The sequence below is a fragment of the Mustelus asterias genome, chromosome 25 (assembly GCF_964213995.1).
Source record: "Mustelus asterias chromosome 25, sMusAst1.hap1.1, whole genome shotgun sequence".
NCBI classification, from domain to species: Eukaryota; Metazoa; Chordata; class Chondrichthyes; order Carcharhiniformes; family Triakidae; genus Mustelus; species Mustelus asterias.
Window position 1 is genome coordinate 55,920,216 of NC_135825.1, and position 24,760 is coordinate 55,944,975.

Genomic DNA, 24,760 nt, shown 5'->3' on the forward strand with positions numbered 1-24,760 from the left:
TTGTTCCCTCGTGCCAGATGGATTAGCTAGGGTAAATGCATGGGGCTATGCGGATAGGGCCTGGGTGGGATTGTGGTCGGTGCAGACTCGATAAGGGGTAGGGATGGGGAGGAAGGTGACATGGGATGAGAGGTCATGGAGGGGAGGGGTGTGTGGGGATGTTGAACCAGCTGCAGTTAGAGTGTACAGGCTATTGGTCTAGGCCACAATACATTCAGCATCCCGCCCCCTGTACTTCTCCAGGAGAGCAGCCACTCTTTCCATGGAGGTGATCATCAGTATAAATGCCTGAGACATCGTGGCGTCCCTGCTAGCGATGGGCTCCTCCAATCTCTCTCCACAGTTACGTGCTGCCTCTGGAATTGCTGACACCAGCAACACATGTTTGCTGTCTCTGCTCCACAAGTTCCCTTTCCATTGGAGGAGGCTCAATGTTTACATCCAGCTGAGGAGAGGTTGGAGTGCCCTGCACCCTCAGACCAAGACTCAGCTGTTCCTGTCTCCAGTACCTGCTCCTGCTCATGTGTGATGTTAAAAGGCCATCGTTCCAGATGACCATAGGCTGCTCTCTCTCCCCCCCGGCTTTGAGGGGGAGAGCTGACTGGTGGTGATTTCACCTGAGGATCATCATACCTCAGGTGAGGGGCAAGGTTGAGAAGGCAGGGCCTTCATGAATAACCTCAGCCTTGAGTTGAACCTGCGCTGTTGGCATTGCTCTGCATCACTCACCAGCTGTCCAGACAGCTGAGCTAACCAATTCCCTGCGATGTTCATCCACAATGTGACAACCCGTCTATCTCTATTTCAATATCCAATGAGAGTGTGTATAGAACATAGAATCCCTACAGTGCAGAAAGAGGCCATTTGGCCCATCGACCACAATCCCACCCAGGCCCTATCCTCATAACCCCACATATTTACCCTACTAATCCATCTGACATCCCCCTAACACTAAGGGGCAATTTAGCATGGCCAATCAACCTAACCCGCACATCTTTGGACTGTGGGAGGAAACCAGAGCACCCGGAGGAAACCCACGCAGACACAGGGAGAACGTGCAAACTCCGCACAGACAGTGACCCAAGCCGAGAATCAAGCCTGGGTCCCTGGCGCCATAAAGCAGCAGTGCTAACCACTGTGCCACCATATCTGTCCTGACGGAGGATGCACATGAATCATGTGATGATGCATCCTCAGAGTGTTCACCCTCCTCTGAGAACTCCTCGGCCTCCTCCCTCAATTGCTCCTCCCTCAATCGCTCCTCCCTCACCCATGAATCAGCTGAGGAAGATCAAAGTCATGAGTTAGTGCTGAATGGGGAAAGGTTACAAACTCAACATAGTGCAGATCATGACAGTTCACAAGGAAATGGAGCAGAAGTAGACCACTCGGCCCATCGAACCTGCTCCTCCAGTATGATCATGACTGAACTTGGGCCTTGATTTCACTTTCCCGCTCTCTTCCCCTATCCTTTAATTCCTGGAGACACCAAAACTCTGTCAATCTCAGCCTTAAATGTTTTCCACGATGGAGCAGCCATAACCCTCTGGGGTAAGGAATTCTCAAGATTCACAACTCTTTGAGTGAAGCAATTTCTCTTCCAGTCCTAAATGATTGGCTCCTGATCCCATGTGTTAGACTCCCCGACCAGTGGAAACAATGGGCCCGATTTTACCATTGCGTCGCGTCCGTTTTCAGGCGCGAAAACTTGGTAAAGTCGGGCGTGAGGCGATTAGCGCGATCTGCGCCCGTGCAGATGCCCACTTTATCAAGGCCCGAAAATGGTCGCGATCCGAACTGCGCCCAAAACGGGAGCGACATCAATTTAAATGCATTTGCATGCATTTAAATTGACTTAATGAGCTGGACGCCCAATCTTATCTGCCTTTTTCCCCCTTTGCCATCACGTTCACCCATCTAGATTGGGCAAGAAACAGACACGCTCAGCAAAGGTCTATTTCGGGCGCTCCAGCTTCTGAAGAGGTGAGTTCAGAGCTTCCAGCGGCTCTCTGCCTCAGATCGGTGGTGGAGGGGGGTGGAGGAGGCGGGTCAGATCATTCACTGGTGGCGGGGAGAGGGAGGAGGAGGCGAGTCAGATGTATTTCTGTTGGGAGGTGGGGAGGGAGGAGGAGGTGGGTCAGATGTATCTCTGGTGGGGGTGGAGGAAGGAGGAGGGAGGCCCGATCATTCTCTGGTGTAGTGGGCAGGGGGTGGGGGGGGGGGCGTGCTGGGGGGAGGAGGAGGAGGGAGGCCAGATCGTTCTCTGGTGGAGGGGAGGAGAGGAGAAGGCCAGATCGCTCTCTGGTTGTGGGTGGGTGGAGGAGGAGGAGGCGTAGGGAGGCGGGCCAGATCGATCTCTGGTTGGGGCGGGAGCGGGGGGGTCTGCTGCCACTTTGCGGACAATCGGTGGGGGGGGAAGAGGGACAGAGGGTCGCGATCAGTCTGGGTAGCGGGAGGGTGGGTGGATAAGGGGGACAGTTATGTTGTGGGGGTAGGGTGATATTTGTGGGGGCCATCGCTCCCAGGCCGCTTTGTCCGCTTTTTGCGGCCCGGGAGCGATGTGACAGGGGAGCATTTTTCAATTTTTTTTTCATCGCGCATGCGCAGTTCAGAGCTCCAATCGGAGCTGCAGCATTTCGGACGTGCTAAGCCCCGCCCACAGCGCGATTCAGACTCGCGGCTTTTTGTTCAGGCTGTGTGTATGGGGGCGCCTGAGAACAGATTTCCAAGTCGGATCTGAATTGCACCCAGACTCAGCACTTAGAATCAAAATGGTAAAATCAGGCCCAATCTCAGTGTCCGCCTTATCAAATCCCCTCAGAATTTTGTAGGTTTCAATGAGATTGTCTCTCATTCTTCTAGACTCCAGAGAATATAATACCAATGTACTCAGCTTCTTACCATGGGACAACCCCTCATCCCATCTTCAGTTAGTGATGATATCAAATGAAAATGCATGATTAAGTGCCAAGTGGCAGAAGTGTATTATCTAATAATGTCCCCAGTTTCTAGGCCACATCTCCATCTCTCCAACACTGATGCCTGGAGTCTGTGATTCCCGACTCAACTCAGGAACCTCGCAATCAGGGTGGCTGATAGGTTCACCCCTGGTTCTCTGCCTAATTCTGAAGGTTGTTGCAGGTTACAGAGGGACATAGATAAGCTGCAGTGCTGGGCTGAGAGGTGGCAAATGGAGTTCAATGCAGAAAATTCACTTTGGAAGGAGTAACAGGATTACAGAGTACTGGGCTAATGGTAAGATACTTGGTAGTGAGGATGAACAGAGAGGTCTCAGCGTCCATGTGCATAGATCTCTGAAAGTTGGCACCCAGGTTGATAGGGTTGTTAAGAAGGCGTACGGAGTGTTAGCTTTTGTTGGTAGAGGGATTGAGTTTCGGAGCCAGGAGGTCATGTTGCAGCTGTACAAAACTCTGGTGCGGCCGCACTTGGAGTATTGCGTACAGTTCTGGTCTCCGCATTATAGGAAGGATGTGGAAGCATTGGAAAGGGTGCAGAGGAGATTTACCAGGATGTTGCCTGGTATGGTGAAAAGGTCTTGTGAGGAAAGGCTGAGGGACTTGAGGTTGTTTTCGTTAGAGAGAAGAAGGTTAAGAGGTGACTTAATAGAGGCATACAAGATGATCAGAGGATTAGATAGGGTGGATAGTGAGACCCTTTTTCCTCGGATGGTGATAGCTAGCACGAGGGGACATAGCTTTAGATTGAGGGGTGATAGAGATAGGACAGATGTCAGAGGTAGGTTCTTCACTCAGAGAGTGGTAAGGGCGTGGAATGCCCTGCCTGCAGCAGTAGTGGACTCGCCAACATTAAGGGCATTTAAAGGGTCATTGGATAAACATATGGATGATATTGGAATAGTGTAGGTTAGATGGGCTTTTGATTGGTTTCACTGGTCGGCACAACATCGAGGGCCAAAGGGCCTGTACTGCGCTGTAATGTTCTATGTCCTATGTTCTATGTTCTATGTTGTGTGTTCCCTTCTCCTGCAATGAGTGAATGAGTGTGAGAGGTGGAATTGTGTGTTGGGGTTGGAATGAGAACATTTAAAGCAGGTGACCGTGAGGCATAGATTCATAGAATAGAATCATAAAATGAATCAGCTCCAGGGACCTGGGTTCGATTCTTGACGGGTCACTGTCTGCGCAGAGTCTGCACGTTCTCCCCGTGTCCACTTGGGTTTCCTCCGAGTGCTCCGGTTTCCTCCCACAGTCCAAATATGTGTGGGTTCGGTGGATTGGCCATGCTAAATTGCCCCTTAGTGCCCCATAGGTTAGCGAGATTAGCAGGATAAATATGTGTGGTTACGGGGATAGGGCTTGGGTGGGATTGTGGTCGGTGCAGACTCGATGGGCCGAATGACCTCCTTCTGCACTGTAGGGTTTCTATGCTTTCTTTCTTTCTAGAGGTAGGTTTGAGATGGGGATTTGAGGAGATGCCTGGTGAGAAATGAATGTGTGTAACCACAAAGTATGTGAGTCATAGTGAGAGAATGCCAGGGAGGTCAGAGAGTGATGAGGACTACATGAAAATAGCAATGGCACTCGTCTTCCCTAATGGGGTCATTAAACCTTTCTTGGCACTGAATGCAGGAGCTGGACACCACATTCCTGCTCCTCACAGCCCCAACCGCTTTCAGCCACATCTGTTTGGTCAGGATGGCTGACCTCTGCCCCCGTCACCTGTCCATCAGGAGGAGGACTTCCATTCTGGCCCTCACCGTCTCCAGTATGAGCTCCAGAAAAGAGCCAGTGAACTAGAGAGCTTCCTTCCATTGTCTTACCTTTAGTTTGCTTAAGGAACAGCTTTCCTGCAGGCATTTTGCCCATTGCCAGAGTCCCATTAAATGCATCACCTTCGTTGACAGAGTATACAACCCCTGAATGGTCAAGAGACCCTGAAGTAGGATTCGAATGACAGAGCTGCAAGAAAGAGCCAGGTTTAAGCTTGGTTCAATGACAACATCTTCCTGACCTGCTGCCTCCCCTCTGCTATGTGTGGGTCTATTCTGTTACCAAGGTGTCCATGAGTTTAAATCTCAGCATGGCAGCTGGAGAATATTAATTCAGATAATTAAATAAATCAGGAATGGTGACAATATGACTACCGTCCTGTAATAAAAAACCCACGTGGTTCACTAATATTCCCGAAGGGGTGAAATCTGCCAAATCTAAACGTGACTCCAGATCCACAACAATGCGGTTAACTCTTAACTTCCCCCTGAAATGGTCTAGCAATGCATGTAGTTATCAAGAAGATAGCTCACCACCAGCCTCTTAAGCGACATTAGCGACGGACAATGAATGTTGGCCTTGACAATGATGCCCACACCCTGTGAATGAATAAACAAAAACCTGACCAAAGGAGGACAATAAATATTGTAATAATGACCACATGATGTCATGCATTTCTTTCATTATCACCTCAGTGACACTGGAGGTTAGCACTGCCTGGATAGAGCAGGTGTCCAGTGTTGTTAGGTATTATAGCGTGAGGAAGCTTTCAATCACAGTGGCGATTTATTAAAGAATAGCAGCAAAAACAGTATATACGAGCTCAACACTGATACAGTTCTTGTTCCTCCGACTCCCTGGCTTGCAATGGGGCCTTCCCGGACCCGTGCTCTACCACTCCATAGGCTGAGGTTCGCATGCTCCATTCCGATAGGCCCGGGCGGGTCACGTGACCCACAAACGATTGCCCCTTAATGGGACCACACAATCACAGCAGACAATTTGGAATAAGTGGAAAAAAAACCAAACGTCTACGACACAGAATCCAATCAGCAGAGTGACTATAACATGCCAATCCCACACTGTTGCTTCACTGAATTTCATCTTGATACAACAATGAGAATTGATTCTTGAGACTGGTTGCCCCTTTCAGCTGTCACTGGTGTCTTAACTCCACAGCAGCAAGCTTTTATTGTCTATACTTGTGATGCGCGATTGATTCACACGGGAGGCTGGGACGTACCCGGAATAAAGGCTTTTATTCACAACAAGATTGGAGCACACTACTTAACAATACTATCCCAGACTAAGGGCTACTGGGAAGTAGCAGTGACCTTTATACTCCTGTAAGAAGGCGGAGCCGAACGGAGTGTACCACATAAACAATAATAACAGGTGGAACACCCAAACCCTAACCCCAACAGTAACAAGAGTAACATATGTACAAGTACCCATAGTGGTGACCATCTATGGTTCACCACAACTTGGCAAGTGGAAAGCATGCCCTATCAACTTTAAACCCCACTCCAGGGAACTAAACCGCCATCATCTATGAGCCACAATGTAAAACACAAACTTAGAGACATTTGGATTTGTTGCTTCTGATGAAAGGTCATCATCAAAACTTGACCAAATTAATTTCTTTTGAACATTATTGTCCTGCTGAGCATTCAGTTTAAAGTTTATTACTATCACAAGTAGACTTACATTAACACGGCAATGAAGTTACTGTGAAAATCCCCTAGTCGCCACACTCCGGTGCCTGTTCGGGTACACTGAGGGAGAATTTAGTATGGTCAATGCACCCTAACCAGCACGTCTCTCAGACTGTGGGAGGAAACTGGAGCACCCGGAGGAAACCCACGCAGACACGGGGAGAATGTGCAAAGCCCACACAGACAGTGACCCAAGCTGGGAATCGAACCCGGGTCTCTGGCGCTGTGAGGCAGCAGTGCTAAATCTGTGTTGCTTTAAGGGTTTATGTGAGAGTGGTGTGGAAATGATGTTCTCTCTCCTTTTCCCTCTTTCCATGTGGGGAAGTCTTTGACTTTGCTATGTGGGGCATGCGGCTATTCGTGAACATTCGTCGATAACTCAATATGTTAGAGCCATACCCTGAAAAAGGAACCACTTTTGATAAGTGTATATTGATAAATAGATAATGCACGGTACCAGAATCCTGAATAATAATCTCTAAATAATCTGGAATACTGTAGGTAAAACTAACCTAATATCATATGTTTTAAAGAATATTGTAAATACAGAACAGCAGTAAACTTCAGAGAGTAGATTTCCAGCACAGAGTAATATATAGGAACTCCTCCAACTCGAAAACCTTTAACGATTTAAATTGTTATGCCCAGTCAAGGTATGTTCTATTCATCACTTTAAGCATGTACTGCGCTTTTATGGAAGCTTCTTGTGGTGGACTTCAGTTGCGCCTTTGTCCTGCCTGGACCACCGTTGTGTGTTTGCCATGCCTGGACACATCCCCTGCCGGCTCCTCCCCTTGTCACCTAGTATAAAGGTGGCTGTTTCCTCCCCCTTGCTCAGTTCGGGTCGGTTACCTGTTGGGATATGCTCCTGATTCTGTAATGAATAAAAGCCTACAGTTGTATTGGCACACAAGTAGCCTTTTGCCTAATTGATAGCGCATCAATTTTATTCATTACATTTGACTGACATGGAGCAGCTTTTAAAACCCGACAAGTTAACATTAGACCCTCAAGAGGTCGGAGTTTCTGATAAATTTGACCATTGGCTGGACTGCTTTGAAGCATTCATCGACACCGCTGCGGTCGTCGACTCCGACGGCGATAAGCTCCACGTGCTCCGCGCCCGGGTAACGATGCAGTCTACGGTATATTCCGGGACGCTGCTACATACGTGGAGGCTATAGAACTCTTAAAAGGGCAGTTTCGAAAGAGCCCTAACGTGGTCTACGCCAGACATCTCCTGGCTACTCGCAGGCAGCAGCCAGGAGAATCGTGCGCCCAATTTCTGCGCGCCCTGCGGGTTCTAGCTCGAGCTTGCGACTGTAAGGCTGTTTCAGCAGCTCAGAACACGGAGGACCTGATCCGGGACGCCTACGTTGCGGGTATTGAGTCTACATACATTCGGCAGCGCCAGCTTGAACAGGGTGACCTGGATCTCCAGAAAACGGCCACAATGGCTGAATCCTTAGAAGCGGCCTCCCGCAATCTAGGGGCCTACCCTGCACCCCGTTCCATCGACGGTTCCACCGCGGCAGCTGTTCCAGCGGGGCCCAAATGCTACTTCTGCGGCCTAGCCAAGCACCCTCGGTGTCACTGCCCGGCGAAGGATGCGATCTGTTCCGGATGCGGTAAGCAAGGCCATTTCGTCAAAGTCTGACGGGCGACGCCGATCGCGAAGCCTCGTGGCGCCGCGTGTGTTCCACGGGCGCCGCCATCTTTGATGCAGTCAGTGGCTGCGCGGGAATCGCCATCTTTGATGCAGTCAGTGGCTGCGCGGAAATCGCCATCTTGGGTGCCATCATCAAGGCGCGCCGAGCGGGAAACTTCATCCGTGACGTCATCCGACGCGGACGGATATGAATACTCACCGGGTTCGACGGTTGCATCGATTCGTCTGGACAAATCTCAGCCTCACCAACTCTCCAAGTCAATGATGGAGATTAAGGCAAACGACCATGCAGGAAACTGCCTGTTCCCCTGCGGGAGCACAGAGAGTTTTATACACCCTCGCACAGTGCGTCGATATGCCCTTCCCGTGCGGCCCTGGAGACAGACAATCTCCATGGCTTCGGATTCTCACTCAGTGGATGTCCTCGGGTGCTGCTTGGTGACTCTGACGGTACAGGGCACAGTCTATGAGCGTTTTCGGCTCCTCGTGCTGCCGCGACTCTGCGCAGCTGTACTGCTGGGGTTAGATTTCCTCACCCATCATAGGAGCGTCACCCTGCAGTATGATGGCCCTTATTCCCCGCTCTCCGTCTGCAAGGTGCCGTCACTCCAGCGCCCCCCGCGCACCACCTGCAGACTCTCGACCCTTAAGATTACCCCCCCCTTTATTAGATAATCTCACCCCGGATTGTAGGCCTATAGCCACCAAAGGTAGGCGCTATAGTGCGGATGACCGGGCCTTCATTCGGTCCGAAGTACAACGGTTGCTCAGGGAAGGGATTATCCAGGCCAGCACCAGCCCCTGGAGGGCGCAGGTGGTCGTAGTTAAATCGGGGGAGAAACACCGCATGGTGATCGACTATAGCCAGACCAAAAACAGGTATTCGCAACTAGATGCATACCCTCTTCCCCGTATCGCGGACATAGTCAACCGCATCGCGCACTATAGGGTTTTCTCTACGATTGATTTAAAATCGGCCTACCACCAGCTCCCTATCCGCTCGGAGGATCGCCCATATACTGCCTTTGAGGCGGATGGCTGCCTCTACCAGTTCCTCCGAGTCCTTTTTGGTGTCACCAATGGGGTCTCAGTTTTCCAGCGGGCCATGGATCAAATGGTGGACCAGCACGGGCTATGGGCCACTTTCCCATATCTGGATAATGTCACCATCTGCGGCCATGACCTGCAGGACCATGATGCCAACCTACAAAAATTTTTCCGTACGGCCACTCTCCTGAATTTGACATATAATGAGGCGAAGTGTGTCTTTCGGACATGCCGCCTCGCTATCCTTGGGTACGTGGTGGAAAATGGTGTCCTTGGTCCCGCTCCAGCCCGTATGCGTCCCCTTATGCAGCCTCCCCTCCCTACTACTCTCAAAGCACTGAGGTGACGCTTGGGCTTCTTCTCCTACTATGCCCAGTGGGTTCCCCGTTACGCGGATAAAGCCCGTCCGCTTCTCAAATCGACCTCTTTTCCCCTGGCGGAGGCGGTCCGTCGGGCCTTCGACGACATCAAAGAGGACATCGCGAAGGCCGCGATGCATGCTGTGGATGAATCCATCCCATTCCAAGTGGAAAGTGATGCGTCTGACTTTGCTCTAGCCGCCACCCTTAACCAAAGGGGCCGTCCGGTGGCCTTTTTTCCCCGGACCCTACAAGGCCCTGAGATTTGACACTCCTCGGTTGAGAAGGAGGCCCAGGCCATCGTGGAAGCCATCTGGCACTGGCGCCATTACCTTGTGGGCCAACGGTTCACTTTAATTACGGACCAGCGGTCCGTTGCCTTTCTGTTCAACACCAGGCAGAGGGGCAAGATCAAAAATGACAAGATCTTGCGGTGGAGGATTGAGCTCTCCACCTATAGATATGACATCATGTACCGGCCTGGGAAGCTCAATGAGCCCCCAGATGCCCTGTCCCGTGGAACATGTGCCAGCGCCCAACTGGTTCAGCTACAGTCTCTCCATAATGATCTCTGTCACCTGCATGTCACCAGATGTTTCCACTTTGTCAAGTCCCGTAACCTGCCCTACTCCCTCGAGGATGTCCGGTCGGTTACCAGGCAATGCAGGGTCTGCGCAGAGTGCAAACCGCAGTTCTATCGGCCGGGTGGGACGCACCTTATAAAGGCCACTCGCGCGTTTGAGCGCCTCAGCATTGATTTTAAAGGCCCCCTCCCTTCCTCTAACTGCAATATTTATTTTCTGAATGTCATCGATGAATATTCGCGTTTCCCTTTTGCCTTCCCCTGCCCGGACATGACCTCGGCCACGGTGATTCGGACCCTGAACACGCTCTTCACCCTGTTCGGTTTTCCATCCTATGTTCATAGCGACCGTGGGTCCTCATTCATGAGCGACGAGCTGAGGCAGTACCTGCTCGCCAAAGGCATTGCCTCCAGCCGCACCACTAGCTATAACCCCAGGGGCAATGGTCAAGTAGAGCGGGAGAACGCAACTGTCTGGAAGGCTGTTCTATTAGCGCTACAGTCTAGGGGCCTTCCAGTCAGCCGTTGGCAAGACGTACTCCCGGACGCACTACATTTAATTAGGTCACTCTTGTGTACAGCGACCAATACGACACCTCACGAGCGGATGTTCACTTTCCCCAGAAAGTCCTCCTCGGGTACCTCGCTCCCAGCTTGGCTGATGTACCCTGGGCCCGTTATGCTTCGGAAACATGACCGGACCCATAAGGCAGACCCTTTGGTCGAGGAGGTCCAATTGCTACATGCTAATCCTCAATACGTGTATGTAGCGTACCATAATGGGCGGGAGGATACAGTCTCTGTCCGTGACTTGGCACCCGCAGGTGCCCCTGAAGCCACCAAGTCCCTCCACCCCCCAGCGCCAGTTCCCTCTGTTCTCCATACACCACCAGGGCCACAGCCCACTCCCCTCACCCCTATGTACAGTTCGCTCGAGTCGCCGGTGCCGTCGCCACGCAGTACCCGACTACTGGACGGGACGACGGATGGTTCCGTCTCACACCACCTGGCGCCTCCTCTCGACGCTCACTGCCTGGAGCCTGGGCTGACTCCGCTCCCTGCTCGGACGACTCTGCAACCTGCACTACGACGATCGCGACGGCGGATCGAGCCACCAGATCGTCTGAACTTGTGACATTGTTTTCGCTTCACCCCGTGTTTTGTTTTAAAGGAGGGGTGAATGTGGTGGACTTCAGTTGTGCCTTTGTCCTGCCTGGACCACCGTTGTTGTGTTTGTCATGCCTGGACACACCCCCTGCCGGCTCCTCCCCTTGTCACCTAGTATAGAGGTGGCTGTCCCCTCCCCCTTGTTCAGTTCGGGTCGGTTACCTGTTGGGATGTGCTCCTGGTTCTGTAATGAATAAAAGCCTACAGTTGTATTGGCACACAAGTAGCCTTTTGCCTAATTGATAGCGCATCACTTCTGAAAGTGTTTTTTGGTTTTTAAAAAAATGGACACTAGCCAGGTGACTAAGATGGCTGCCAAGAGTCAGGTAACTTCTAAATTCAACACAGACTACATCAAGTTTCTAGAAAGTTTCTAATTGAATCAAGCTCAGTTTTAAATTTTTGCATTAGCCTCAACAGTTTCTACAATGTTTGGGCAATCTATTTGACAGAATCATGTCCAGTCACTAACATAAAGGATTAACCTCAGGGTATAGGACTTTTATACACTGTACTCGTTGGAGTTTAGAAGGATGAGGGGGGGATCTTATTGAAACTTTCAGGATACTGCGAGGCCTGGATAGAGTGGATGTGGAGAGGATGTTTCCACCAGTAGAAAAAACTAGAACCAGAGGGCACAACCTCAGGCTAAAGGGATGATCCTTTAAAACAGAGATGAGGAGGAATTTCTTCAGCCAGAGAGTGGTGAATCTGTGGAACTCTTTGCCACAGAAGGCTGTCATTGAGTGTCTTTAAGACAGAGATAGATAGGTTCTTGATTAATAAGGGGATCAGGGGTTATGGGGAAAAGGCAGGAGAATGGGGATGAGAATCATATCAGCCATGATTGAAGGGCGGAGCAGACTCGATGGGCCGAGTGGCCTAATTCTGCTCCTATGTCTTATGTTCCTATGGTCTTATAGGTATAATTTGCCATTGGTACTTTAAGAGAACTGAACCAAGCTCAGTAACATTGTTCAGCCCATTGAAAAATACAGTCAGTCTCCGCTCAATGTTGATAAAGTTTCACTTTAACATCATTAATAATATTGGGACAATATATCTGTTTAATGTTGCAAGGTTCACTATAACGTAATTTGTCACAGGCTGTTCTGCGGTGTGCATACGGCGTTTTCCCCAATGTTTCTGTTCCCACACTCTGACCTTAAATCCCTCTTCTTCCCACTCCTGCCCTTCCTCCCTCCTTTGCCTCTGCCCTCAGTCCTGAAGTTCCCCTTTTGCCCACCCCGCTTTCTATTCTTCCTGTTAACATCCCCATTGTCCATTGCCACCACCGGGGACATCTTCAGCTGCTCCTCTTCCCCTCACTCCAGTCCCTGCTCCCACACTAAGGTCGGGACTTTCCGCTCCCATTCACTTTGGGTGGGGTGTGGCGGCGGGAATGGAAAGTATCACGAGAATGCCAAAGTCGCATTTCATGTCGACCTCAAAGCAGGAAGCTTTTGTCCGCTCCTCTCATTAATGGCAGGCTGCATTTCCCAAAATTCATCATCAGGAATCACATTATAATAAATTAACATCTGATAATGGGCGGCACGGTGGCACAGTGGTTAGCACTGCTGCCTCACAGCGCCAGAGACCCGGGTTCAATTCCCGGCTTGGGTCACTGTTTGCACGTTCTCCCCGTGTCTGCGTGGGTTTCCTGCGGATGCTCCAGTTTCCTCCCACAGTCCAAAGATGTGCGGGTTAGGTTGATTGGCCATGCTAAATTGACCCTTAGTCATAGAAATCATAGAAACCCTACAGTGCAGAAAGAGGCCATTCGGCCCATCGAGTCTGCACCGACCACAATCCCACCCAGGCCCTACCCCCTTATCCCTACATATTTACCTGCTAATCCCTCTAACCTACGTATCTCAGGACACTAAGGGGCAATTTTAGCATGGCCAATCATCCCAGTGTTCTGGGATGCGTAGATTAGAAGGATTAGTGGGGTAGATATGTGGGATTACGGGGATTGGGCCTGGGTGGGATAGTTGTCAGTGCAGACTTGATGGGCTGAATGGCCTCCTTCTGCACTGTAGGGATTCTATGATGATTCTATCAGGCCGCGATGTCAGAATCATCCTCCCAACATCCAAAAATCCATCCATGGTCTGTGCCATCAGAAGTACATGAGGCATGTACCTGGTGGGTGGAACTCCCAGAGGAGGTTGGAGGTGAGTGCAGTGCTTGCGGGGGGAGAGGGTAGTGCCAGGGTAGTGCCAGCTTGATGCTGAGGATGCCAGGGGATGTTGGGGTAGGGGTGGGGGTTCTGCCAGGCCATGGGAGGGGGGTACCAGGGTGTACCTGGGTGAAAAGTGTTTGCTGGCTTGCTAGCTGTACGCTGGGGTAGCCTTTAAAAACGGTGCCCGGATCATCAAGTGTCAGATTTGAGGTGGTTCCAGGGATTAGAGGCTGCTTGGCGGTGATGGAACCTCTGATTGCGAGTTTGTTTTTCTAAGTTCCAGATTATATGGCGGAAAAAGCCGACATTTCTGTCGGTGGCCTCAACGCAGCTTCTCCGCCCGACATCAGCCTTTGCCGAGAAAATCCCAGCCTACATCCTGGGACTGAGCTGCCACTTGCACTGACCAACCTCTACCAGAAGTTGGAGCCCAGTCAAACCAAAACCAGCTGAGTGTAATTACTTTTATATTTATTTACATTTACTGTATTGTATTTATTATATATTTGGTAATTTATTTGATTTTGCAAGTTATGCCAGCCAGGAATGTGCTGTATGTGCTGCACACGTATGTTACAGTATTTCAACTGCACATAGTTTGCCCTGGATGAGAAATGTCTGAAGGTACCTAACTCTGGGTTTAACATTGATGCCAATGGGAACCGACGATTCACTTAAAGTTGTTTCACTTAAAGTCACGATGGTCAGGGCGCAACCACAGCTTTAAGTGAAGACTTACTGTAACCCAAATTATCAATCCATGTTATTCTTGCTGGGAGAGATCAAGATGATAATCTAAAAATTGACACTGCAGCTAAGTGAAGGAAAACCATGTGTTCAGTTCAATAGCTTGCTCTGTATTCTTTTGGAAATTGTGTGTCTTATACATTCCAGTTTGTACTAGGCTATATCCTAGCCCAGGGCCAAGAGGTATTTGGTTTATTATTGTCACATGTATTGCGCTGGACAGACAAAAACATACTGTTCATAGAGTACATAGTGGAGAAGGAAAGGAGAGGGTGCAGAATGTAGTGTTACATTCATAGCTAGAGTGTAGAGAAAGATCAGCTTAATATATGGTAGGTCCATTCAAAAGTCTGATGGCAGCAGGGAAGAAGCTGTTAGATATAGGAGCAGAATTAGGCCATTTGACCCATTGAGTCAGCTCTGCCATTCAATCATGGCTGATAAGTTTCTCAAGCCCATTCTTCCACTTTTTCCTTGTAACCTTTGATCCCCTTACCAATCAAGAACCTATCTATCTCTGTCTTAATGGTCTGGGTTTCACAGCCTTCTGTGGCAATGAATTCCATAGATTCACACCCTCTAGCTGAAGAAATTCCTCCTTTTGAGTCGGTTGGTACGTGTTCACAGACTTTTGTATCTTTTTCCCGATGGAAGAAGATGGAAGCGAGTGTGTCTGGGGTGCGTGGGGTCCTTGATAACGCCGCCTGCTTTGCCGAGACAGGGTCGATGGATGGGCTTGCGTGATGGACTGGGCTGTGTTCAGGTATGAGGACAGCAATGATAATGGACCTGAATCCTCTGGGTAAAGCATTCTGCTCTGTAAAGTGAGCCTGGCCTAATATCACAGCTAAGGAATAGTTGGATTCTGTAGTAATTTCTCTGAGGTTAGAATTGCACTGAATCATTTCCTGTATCACGTGCCTTTCCCACTATCCCAGCGGTGAGCTTGCCAAACAAATCTATTTTATGGCACTGCTTACTTCCCAGATGCTGCTGGAGTCAGTTATGGCACAGATGAGCTCAAGCACTGAAGCAACATACAGGCAAATCGTGAGGTGCCAAAAGAAATCGGACATAGTGCAGGGGTCTAGGTTTAACAACTGGGAAGGTGAGTTGTGCTTGTGTTATTCTCACTTACAAGCTGTTGATGGACTGTGTGCATTTGTTAATTTTAAACTAGTCATTGGGGCTGAAACGGGGAGGCTGCTGCTGGGACATGCTTGTGAAAGAAAACTAAAACTTCTCCTAGACACCTCCTCAAGACATTTACTTTTGTCAGGATAACACAGTGCAGATGTTTATGTAAAATTTCCTTGAACGTTACAATCTAAACCTCTAATCCGTCTAAATCTGTTTCTGCATGTCTGTATCCTAATATGTGTGTATGTGTGTTTCCTAATGTGGCGCTGAACATTTCCAACTCCTGTCACTTTACTCTTCTACATCATCAGATTAGATGTGTTCAGCTCCAAAGGTTTACGGTTTCAAACCAAGGTCCCAGAGGTGAGAGGAGTACGGTTTTTAGGGCTGAGACTGATCGTGAAACAGCTGTTAAAGGAACTGCCAAGTGAGAATGTTCCAGCCTGAAATAATATTTGCTGTAGCCCATACTTATACCACCCCATCCTTGTCAAATTACACTGGCTTCTGTGCCCCAGATCCTCATCCTCACTTTCAAATCACTCCATGGTCTCACCACTCCCTACTTCTGTAATCTCCTCCAACCATATAGCATCCTAGAACCAAAAGAGAAAACGCTGGAAAATCTCAGCAGGTCTGGCAGCATCTGTAAGGAGAGAAAAGAGCTGACGTTTCGAGTCCAGATGACCCTTAGGTCATCTGGACTCGAACATTCTCCTTACAGATGCTGCCAGACCTGCTGAGATTTTCCAGTGTTTTCTCTTTTGGTTTCAGATTCCAGCATCCGCAGTACTTTGCTAGAATCCTAGAATCTTGTAGCACACAAGGAGGCCGTTCAACCCATCATGCCCATGCCAGCCCTTTCATGCCTTGCAGGTTCTGCACCTCCGACACCCTGTTATTGTCCATTCCCCATTCCCTCTGGGCTTATGGGCAGTGCTCCATCAGCCACCATATCAGTACCTCTGGACGGTTGTCTGTAGGAAAGAGTGTGCAATGGCAAAGACCTCAAACCTAGCACCATGTTCACGGTCTATGGGACTGCAGTGCTACCTGCCTCCTGTCTGCATCAAAGACATGGACAACATACAGCAGACACCTTAAATTCCTGGAGAAACATCACAAGTGATGCCTCTGCTAATTCCTGCAAATTCAGTGGCAGGATAGGCAATCTAGTATCAGTGTCCTCTCTCGGCTGACATCCGTAGCATCGAGGCATTGGTTATAGGTAATCAGCTATATTGGATGGGCCACATTATCCGCAAGCCTGACATAAGTCTTCCAAAATAAGCTCTGTACACCGAGCTTCATCATGGCAAACAGTTACCAGGGGGGCAGAGGAAATATTTCAGGGACGGCCTAAAAGCCTCATTGAAAAATACAACATCCCCACTGATACGTGGGAATCTCTTGTTCGAGACCACCCAAAATGGAGAAGAAGTAGCTGCAAAGGTGCAGGCCCAGGTGGGAGGCCGGGTGCAAACAGTAGAAGGTGCGTACCAAAATCCAAGCTTCCCAACTACCTCATCAAACACAACCCGCCCCCACCTATTGCCGAGTGTGCGGATCCAGCACTGGACTCTTTCGACTCCTCAGGACCCACACCCTCGGAGTGGCAGAAAGCCATCCTCAGTTCCGAGGGACTGCCTGAGAAGAAGAAGTGACTCCACCCCCTACCTTCTGCTTTGCCACCTTCTTCCCTATTTTTGTTAGTCTCTTCCTAATCCCTCTCTTCCTGTGTGCATTGCGGTCCACCACCTAACCCACAGCTCTCAAACATCTCTGTGTATACCAAGCCTGCTGTAGAAATGTAACTTGAAACTGTTAATGATAAGTTAATAGATCAGTTTTGGGTTAAGGGCACTGCATGAAATATTAACCTTTCTTCTTGAGGTATTGACTGACCTCCTGGGCCAAGATTTGTTGTCAAAATAATGATGAACCCAATGTTCGTTATGTGTGTATAAACGGTCGAGTGACTTAAGGTTATGAGCAGATCCCCGGTTAAATGCAAATATCCAAAGGTTGCTGGTGAGTTGTGCCACTCTGCTCTTTGTGAAAATGGCATTTCTTTGTCACATCTCCCTTAAAATGCACCGAATGTTGTGAACCTGGCTGTATCTGCAGAAGAGCTACAAGCTAAATGCACCGCAGCTATTTAGAACCCGTGATTAACAGTGTAAGTAATTATGTGGTAATTGCTAATTACTGCCAATCAACATCTCTGGCACGGAAAACTAACCACTACATCTCCCATTGCTTCAGACTTTTTAATTATTTTGGGGAGATTTTAAAAAATGCCAAATATAAAGTTTAATTATTTTCTCACTCTTCCTTTCTGTCTCTTTCTTCCCGCTCTTAATCTAATCTCTCTTTCCCTCTCTTTGTAGCTTTCTCTGTGCCTGATTTAACATTAAATTCACCCTCCTCTAAGTCCTTCCACTATTTGTCTCCCAACCCATTAATCTTGTTGTTTAAGGAGTTGGTAGCCTTGGTCACCCGGACCTCAGGCGCCCTGGTTCCCTCACCACCATGCTATCAGCTCACACTTGCTGTAACTTTGTGGTCAAAACGAATTTTGAGTTGAAGATTACATAGCCAAGAATAGCTAACAGGAGATAGTTTGCTGCAGCAAGGTCTGGCGTTCGGCCAGCATTTTCTATTTTTATTTCAGATTTATAGCAATTGTTCTTAATTTGCCTTTGATTTATTAGCATTAAATACTCTGCTTTGGCCACTAGATGTCAGCAACCCATATTTTGTAAATATTAGATCATAAACTATTTGTTGGTTGCCTAGTGACTGCTAGAAGCCAGGTAGGTGTCATTGCATTAAGGAGGGGTCAAAGTAAGAGTTTCTTTAAATGTAATTCTGTGGTCGAATTAAACAATCCAGAATTCCAAATTTACAGTGTGTTCCTCTAACTCTGAGTATATGCAAATACCCAAAGGTTCAACATCACATCCCCTCTTTTTGATTTGCTTTATTATTGTCACATGTATTGGGATACAGTGAAAAGTATTGTTTCTTGCGTGTTATACAGACAAAACATACCGTACTTAGGGAAGGAAATGAGAGAGTGCAGAATGTAGTGTTACAGTCATAGCTAGGGTGTAGAGAAAGATCAACTTAATATAAGGTAGTCCATTCAAATGTCTGATTGCAGCAAGGAGGAAGCTGTTCTTGGGTTGGTTGGTACGTAACCTCAGACTTTTGTATCTTTTTCCTGATGGAAGAAGGTGGAAGACAGAATGTCCGGGGTGCGTGGGGTCCTTAATTATGCCTGCTTTGCCGAGGCAGCGGGAAGTGTAGACAGAGTCAATGGATAGGAGGCTGGTTTGCGTAATGGACTGGGCTACATTCACGACCCTCTGTAGTTCCTTGCGGTCTTGGGCAGAGCAGGAGCCATACCAAGCTGTGATACAACCAGAAAGAATGCTTTCTAAGGTGCATCTGTAAAAGTTGGTGAGAGTCGTAGCTGACATGCCAAATTTCCTTAGCCTCCTGAGAAAGTAGAAGCGTTGGTGGGCTTTCTTAACTATAGCGTCGGTGTGGAGGGACCAAGACTAGTTGTTTGTGATCTGGACACCTAGAAGCTTAAAGCTTAAAGACCATTTCCACTTCATCCCGCTTGATGTAGACAGGGGCATGTCCTTCACTACGCTTCCTGGAGTCGATGACAGTGCTCCTCATCTAGGTGCAGTACCTCAGTGATAGAATCCATAAGCATGGGGCCAGCTGTCACATGTATGCTTACGCGACTTAACTCTATCTTTCCATCGGCTGTTAGGCTGCTTTCCCGACATCCAGTGTTTGTTGATTTAAAATTTTCTTCAGCTCAGGGTGAGAGAGATTGAAGTCATTGTTTTGAGCTCCTAGCCACAAATTTTACTCCCTTGTTACTCATTTCACCCACCTCTGATCCACTGAGTCAGACTGAACTAGACTGAGTACTATTTGGAGTCATCTCTGCTCTGAACTGAGCTTATAAATCTGTATTGCCTCAACATAATGTACATCCATCACACTCCTCCCTCTCTTAAGCTCTGAAGAAGAATCATACAGACTCGAAGCATTAACTATTTCTTTCTCTTCACTAATGCTGCCAGACCTGCTGAGTTTTTGCACAATTTCTGTTTTCATTTTGGATTTCGAGCATCCACAGTATTTTGCTTTTATAATATACATCCTTCTATCTCTGCAATATCAGCCAATAACCTCCTCCATCAAACTTTCTGACCCTGAAACCCTTGTGAATGCTTTTGTCACCTCCAACTTCTCCGTCAATCTCCGCACTGGCCTCCAATCCTCAACTATTCAACAAACTCTGCTGCACAGTCCACTGAGCCATTGCCCCAAGTCTCTTCCTGACTTCCTTTTGCCCAACAAAACATTCAATTTAAAATCTTCACAAGACCATAACGTGTAAGAGCAGAAGTAGGCCATTTGGCCCATTGGGTCTTCTCCGCTATTCAATAAGATCATAATTAATCTGATGTGATAATCCTCAACTCCACTTTCCCGCTTTATCCCCTTGACTCCCTTACTGATTAAAAATCTGTTTATCTCAGCCTTGAACATACTTAACGACCCATCCAAAAACCTCTGTGGAAAAGAATTCCACAGATTCACTACCCTCTGGGAGAAGAAATTCCTCCTCATCTCTGTCTTCAATGGGTGCCCCCTAACTCTGAGTATATGTCCTCTGGTCCTAGACGCTCAACCTCTCAATACCCACCCTGTCAAGCCTCCTGAGAATCTGATATATCTCAATAAGGTCGCCGCTCATTCTTCTAAACTCCAATGAGTACTATACTCAACCTCTCCTCATGAGAAAATCCCACCATAACCAGGGTCAACCTAGTGAGCCATCCCTGGACTGCCTCCAGTGCCAGTATATCTTTCCTTAGATAATGGGACCGACCCAGAGTGAGTGCAGAGGCTGCTGAGTGCAGAGACAGGGCTGGGTGGAAGGACCCGTCTCTGTACCCCAGCACGGTGTTTTATATATAATAAAACAGCCCTCCAGCTCCACACACTTCCTTTGCTCCATCCATGCCAACCTATGCTGCATCACGCTCCCCCAACCACCCCACATGGGCCCTCATATCCACTATGTCAATCTATGCCCCTCTACCAATGTAGTCCCTCAGACCCCCCCATACCAAGTTCTGTTCTTCCACCCACAACATGGCTCCTCATGCTCCCTATGCCAATCTGAACATCTCAACCTATCCCCCATGGCCCCTCAAGCCCCTATGCTCCCCACATCCACATAGCCCTATATAGTCCCTATGCCAACTTAGTGTCAACTCATTCCTCTTTTGTCCTTATCTTCTCCATGCCAGCTCACCTAGTATTCTTCGATAGTTCCTTGTCAGCTGGAGAGTTGTTTGACAGTTCTTTGACAGCTTGACAGTTCCAATATGTTTTTACATTAAAATGTATATAATCATGTTCACTTTTAACAATCCTTACCTTTCCAAAAGAATGCCTTATTTCTCCCAAAGGATGCCTTACCTGTCCCAAAGGTGTTCTGGGACCATATCCCAGGGGTATCATATCACTTCAAAGAGGTATCTCAGCTAACCAAATAAATTCACCAAGCTGAGTCCTCCTCTTACCTGTCTGCATGCACTGCATAATCTGGATACTCTGAGCTTCACACTCCTGGCCCACCAAAATCCCACTTCTGCGGAGGTAGCATTAGCCATCCATGCGTGGACCCCAGCCAATTCCATCCCAGCTCCATGAAAATGGAACATGCCGTGTTCGCGACAGAGGGGCTTTGGATTTCCAGCCATTTCCGGGATTTCCACCAGAGTGGAGAGCCTCTCCTTTGTGGTGAAAACCTGGGCCTAGTTTTCTTTTGTCTTTTGTACATCCCTCTCATCTTACCCCAACATTGGTGCTTGGGTCTTACCCACTGGAATTCCTTTCGTATAGCTTTCTGCCTTTCTGCCTTTGTCCCCTTCTTTAAAAACTTGCTCAAATCCCATTTCCTCACGCAAGTTTACAGCGATCGCTCTGAATCCCTCTCTTCCTGCATTGATTTTCCTCACAACTATCTGCAAAGCACCTTGAGACAATTTATCTGTTAAAGCATGCATAAATGCTATAAGTTACTGTTGTGAAGGTGAGATAGACTCATTTTTGGTAAATTAAGCACCACAAACTGGTTCGAGATTAGACAAACATATGTCACGAGTTACTGAACTCGACTAGCCATATAAATACTGTAGCTTCAAAAGTAGGTCAAAGGCTGGGAATTCTACAGAGACTAATTCACCTCCTGAATTCCCAAATCCTGACTAAAGTCAGGAGTGTGATGGCATATTCTCCACTTGTCTGGACAGGTGCAGCTGCAGTAGCACTCAAGAAACTCGACACCATCTAGGACAAAGCAGCTCACTTGATTGGCACCCCTTCCATGAGACCATAAGATCATAAGACATAGGAGCAGAATTAGGCCACTCGGCCCATCGAGTCTGCTCCGCCATTCAATCATGGCTGATTTTTTTCTCATCCCCATTCTCCTGCCTTTTCCCCATAACCCCTGATCCCCTTATTAATCAAGAACCTATCTATCTCTGTCTTAAAGACACTCAATGACCTGGCCTCCACAGCCTTCTGTGGCAAAGAGTTCCACAGATTCACCACTCTCTGGCTGAAGAAATTCCTCCTCATCTCTGTTTTAAAGGATCGTCCCTTTAGCCTGAGGTTGTGCCCTCTGGTTCTAGTTTCTCCTACTAGTGGAAACATCCTCTCTACGTCCACTCTATCCAGGCCTCGCAGTATCCTGTAAGTTTCAATAGGATCCCCCCTCATCCTTCTAAACTCCAACGAGTACAGACCCAGAGTCCTCAACCATTCCTCATACGACAAGCTCTTCATTCCAGGGATCATTCTTGTGAACCTCTCTGGATCCTTTCTAAGGCCAGCACATCCTTCCTTAGATGTGGGGTCCAAAACTGCTCACAATATTCCAAATGGGGTCTGACCAGAGCCTTATACAGCCTCAGAAGTACATCCCTGCTCTTGTATTCTAGCCCTCTCAACATGAATGCTAACATTACATTTGCCTTCCTAACTGTCAACTGAACCTGCACATTAACCTTAAGAGAATCTTGAACAATGACTCCCAAGTCCCTTTGTGTTTCTGGTTACCTAAGCATTTTCCCATTTAGAAAATAGTCTCTGCCTCCATTCCTCCTTCCAAAGTGCATCACCTCACACTTTTCCACATTGTATTCCATCTGCCACTTCTTTGCCCACTCTCCTAACCTGTCCTAGTCCAGGACAAAGCAGCCCACTTGATTGGCACCCCTTCCACTAACATTCGCTCCCTCCACCACCTACGAAGAGTGGCAGCTGTGTGTACCATCTACAAGATGCGCTGCAGTAACTCACCAAGCCTCCTCTGATCCCACCATTCAAACCTGTGCCTCTACCAACCTGAAGGGACAAGAGTGGCAGATGCATGAGAACACCACCTCAGCAACTGCCTCACATGCCACACACCATTCCTGACTCGCAACTGTAAATCCTGGAACTCCCTCCCTAACAGCACCATGACTGTATCTACACCATATAAACTGCAGTGGGTGGAGAAGGCAGCTCACTACCAACTTCTCAAGGGTAATCGTGGCCTCGTCAGCGACACTCAGTTTTAAGTTTTAAGTTTATTTATTAGTGTCACAAGTAAGGCTTACATTAACACTGCAATGAAGTTACTGTGAAAATCCCCTAGTCGCCACACTCCGGCGCCTCTTCGGGGAGGGAGAATTTAGCATGGCCAGTGCATCTAACCAGCACGTTTTTCGGACTGTGGGAGGAAACTGGAGCACCCGGAGGAAACTCACGCAGACACGGGGAGAAGGTGCAGACTCTGCACAGACAGTGACCCAAGCCGGGAATCGAACCCGGGTCCCTGGCGCTGTGAGGCAGCAGTGCTAACCACTGTGCCAACCCGTACCGCCCAATCCCATGATGGGATAAAAGAAACGGAAAAAAAATGAAGGGACTTGACAGTTGTGGGAGAATTGATGGTTTTTACCTCAGGATGCTTGTTTAAGAAGTCTGTTCAAAAGCATGAAGGAAATGGCAGATTGTTCGTGCAGATGTAAATGTTGACATGCCAGGAGCAAAATACTGCAAGTATATTGTCCCACCTGGACACGGGGTGGTGGGGGCGTCTGGAAACTGCGTGGGCAAGAGGGGTGGCGATGGGTTGTGGGTGGGTGATGTTAGAACCCTCGTTCTCAGAAGTGCCAACATCAGATTCTTTTCTGAGGACATCCACACTGTAAGGCCCCTGCTACAAGGAGCAGTTTAGCAAAGTATGCAATTTGGTGCTAAAATGTGTTGCTCCTGCCATATCATTTCAAAACTATTTCCTGTCTGACTGTTTTGTATGCAATTCTAAAATAGTTACAGATGTCGAGGTGGATGCCAGATCTTCCAGTCTTGTGATGAGAAATGTATATGCTTTGGAAATTCTTAGGGGAGAGTAAAAACATTCTTGAGGGAAATAATGTTCATTGGCAAACATTCAGAACACGCTCATCAAGAAAATTATTCCTCATTATAAACTTCTCTTAACATGCTCCTTCCCAGCTTTGAAAAGGAAAAAAATATATCATTAGGGTGCAATACTTACACAAATACACAACCATTAACTCGGTACACAGGATTAAGATCATTTTTGTGATCAATTAAGTGTTGTTTTTTTAAACTCATTATTCTTCAACTGGAGGATTGGGCCAATTATTGTCTAGTAATGGATGTCGGGCTCCCTCAGTTATTCACACAGATTTCAGCTGTTATGTGAACTGGGAGGTGGAACTAAGGGGGGAAGTGGAGATTTGTTCTGGTTGCTTTGTGTAGCAACATTGCAAATGTGTTTGTAAGGAACATACTCGTGAAAGCATTGAGAGTAAGCATAGCCGCTCCTCCCCGTCAACCAATAGACTTAATCGAAGATTTGGATTTCCCACCAACTCGTATCATAGGATCCCTACAGTGCAGGAGGAGGCCATTCGGCCCATCGAGCCTGCACCGACCACAATCCCACCCAGCCCCTATCCCCGTAACCCCACCCTGCTAATCCCCCTGACGTAAAGTGGCAATTTAGCATGGCCTATCCGCCTAACCCGCACATCTTTGGAGCGTGGGAGGAAACCGGAGCAACCGGAGGAAACCCACGCAGGCACGGGGAGAATGTGCAAACTCCGCACAGACAGTGACCCGAGGCTGGAATGGAACCCGGGTCCCAGGCGCTGTGAGGCAGCAGTGCTAACCACTGTGCCACCGTGTCGCCCCAAACTCCTGGCAGACATTTCCATTTAAGGCCATTTTTAAATGTTTCAACTTGCACGGGTACACATGAACAAAA

The 24,760-nt window shown here is 48.3% G+C and overlaps 1 protein-coding gene across 4 annotated transcripts in view; it reads left to right on the top strand.

The window, feature by feature from the left end:
• Nucleotides 1–15,218: 15,218 nt before the first annotated feature.
• LOC144479199 (tetraspanin-18B-like) overlaps nt 15,219–24,760 on the top strand; it is a 149,968-nt gene continuing 140,426 nt past the window's right edge. For 3 of the 4 annotated variants that reach the window (XM_078197855.1, XM_078197858.1, XM_078197857.1), the window contains exon 1: nt 15,229–15,334. The gene's annotated coding sequence lies outside the window, so the exon portion shown is untranslated. Of the gene's footprint in view, nt 15,335–24,760 lie in introns of all 4 variants that reach the window. The other variant, XM_078197854.1, reaches the window with a different exon arrangement.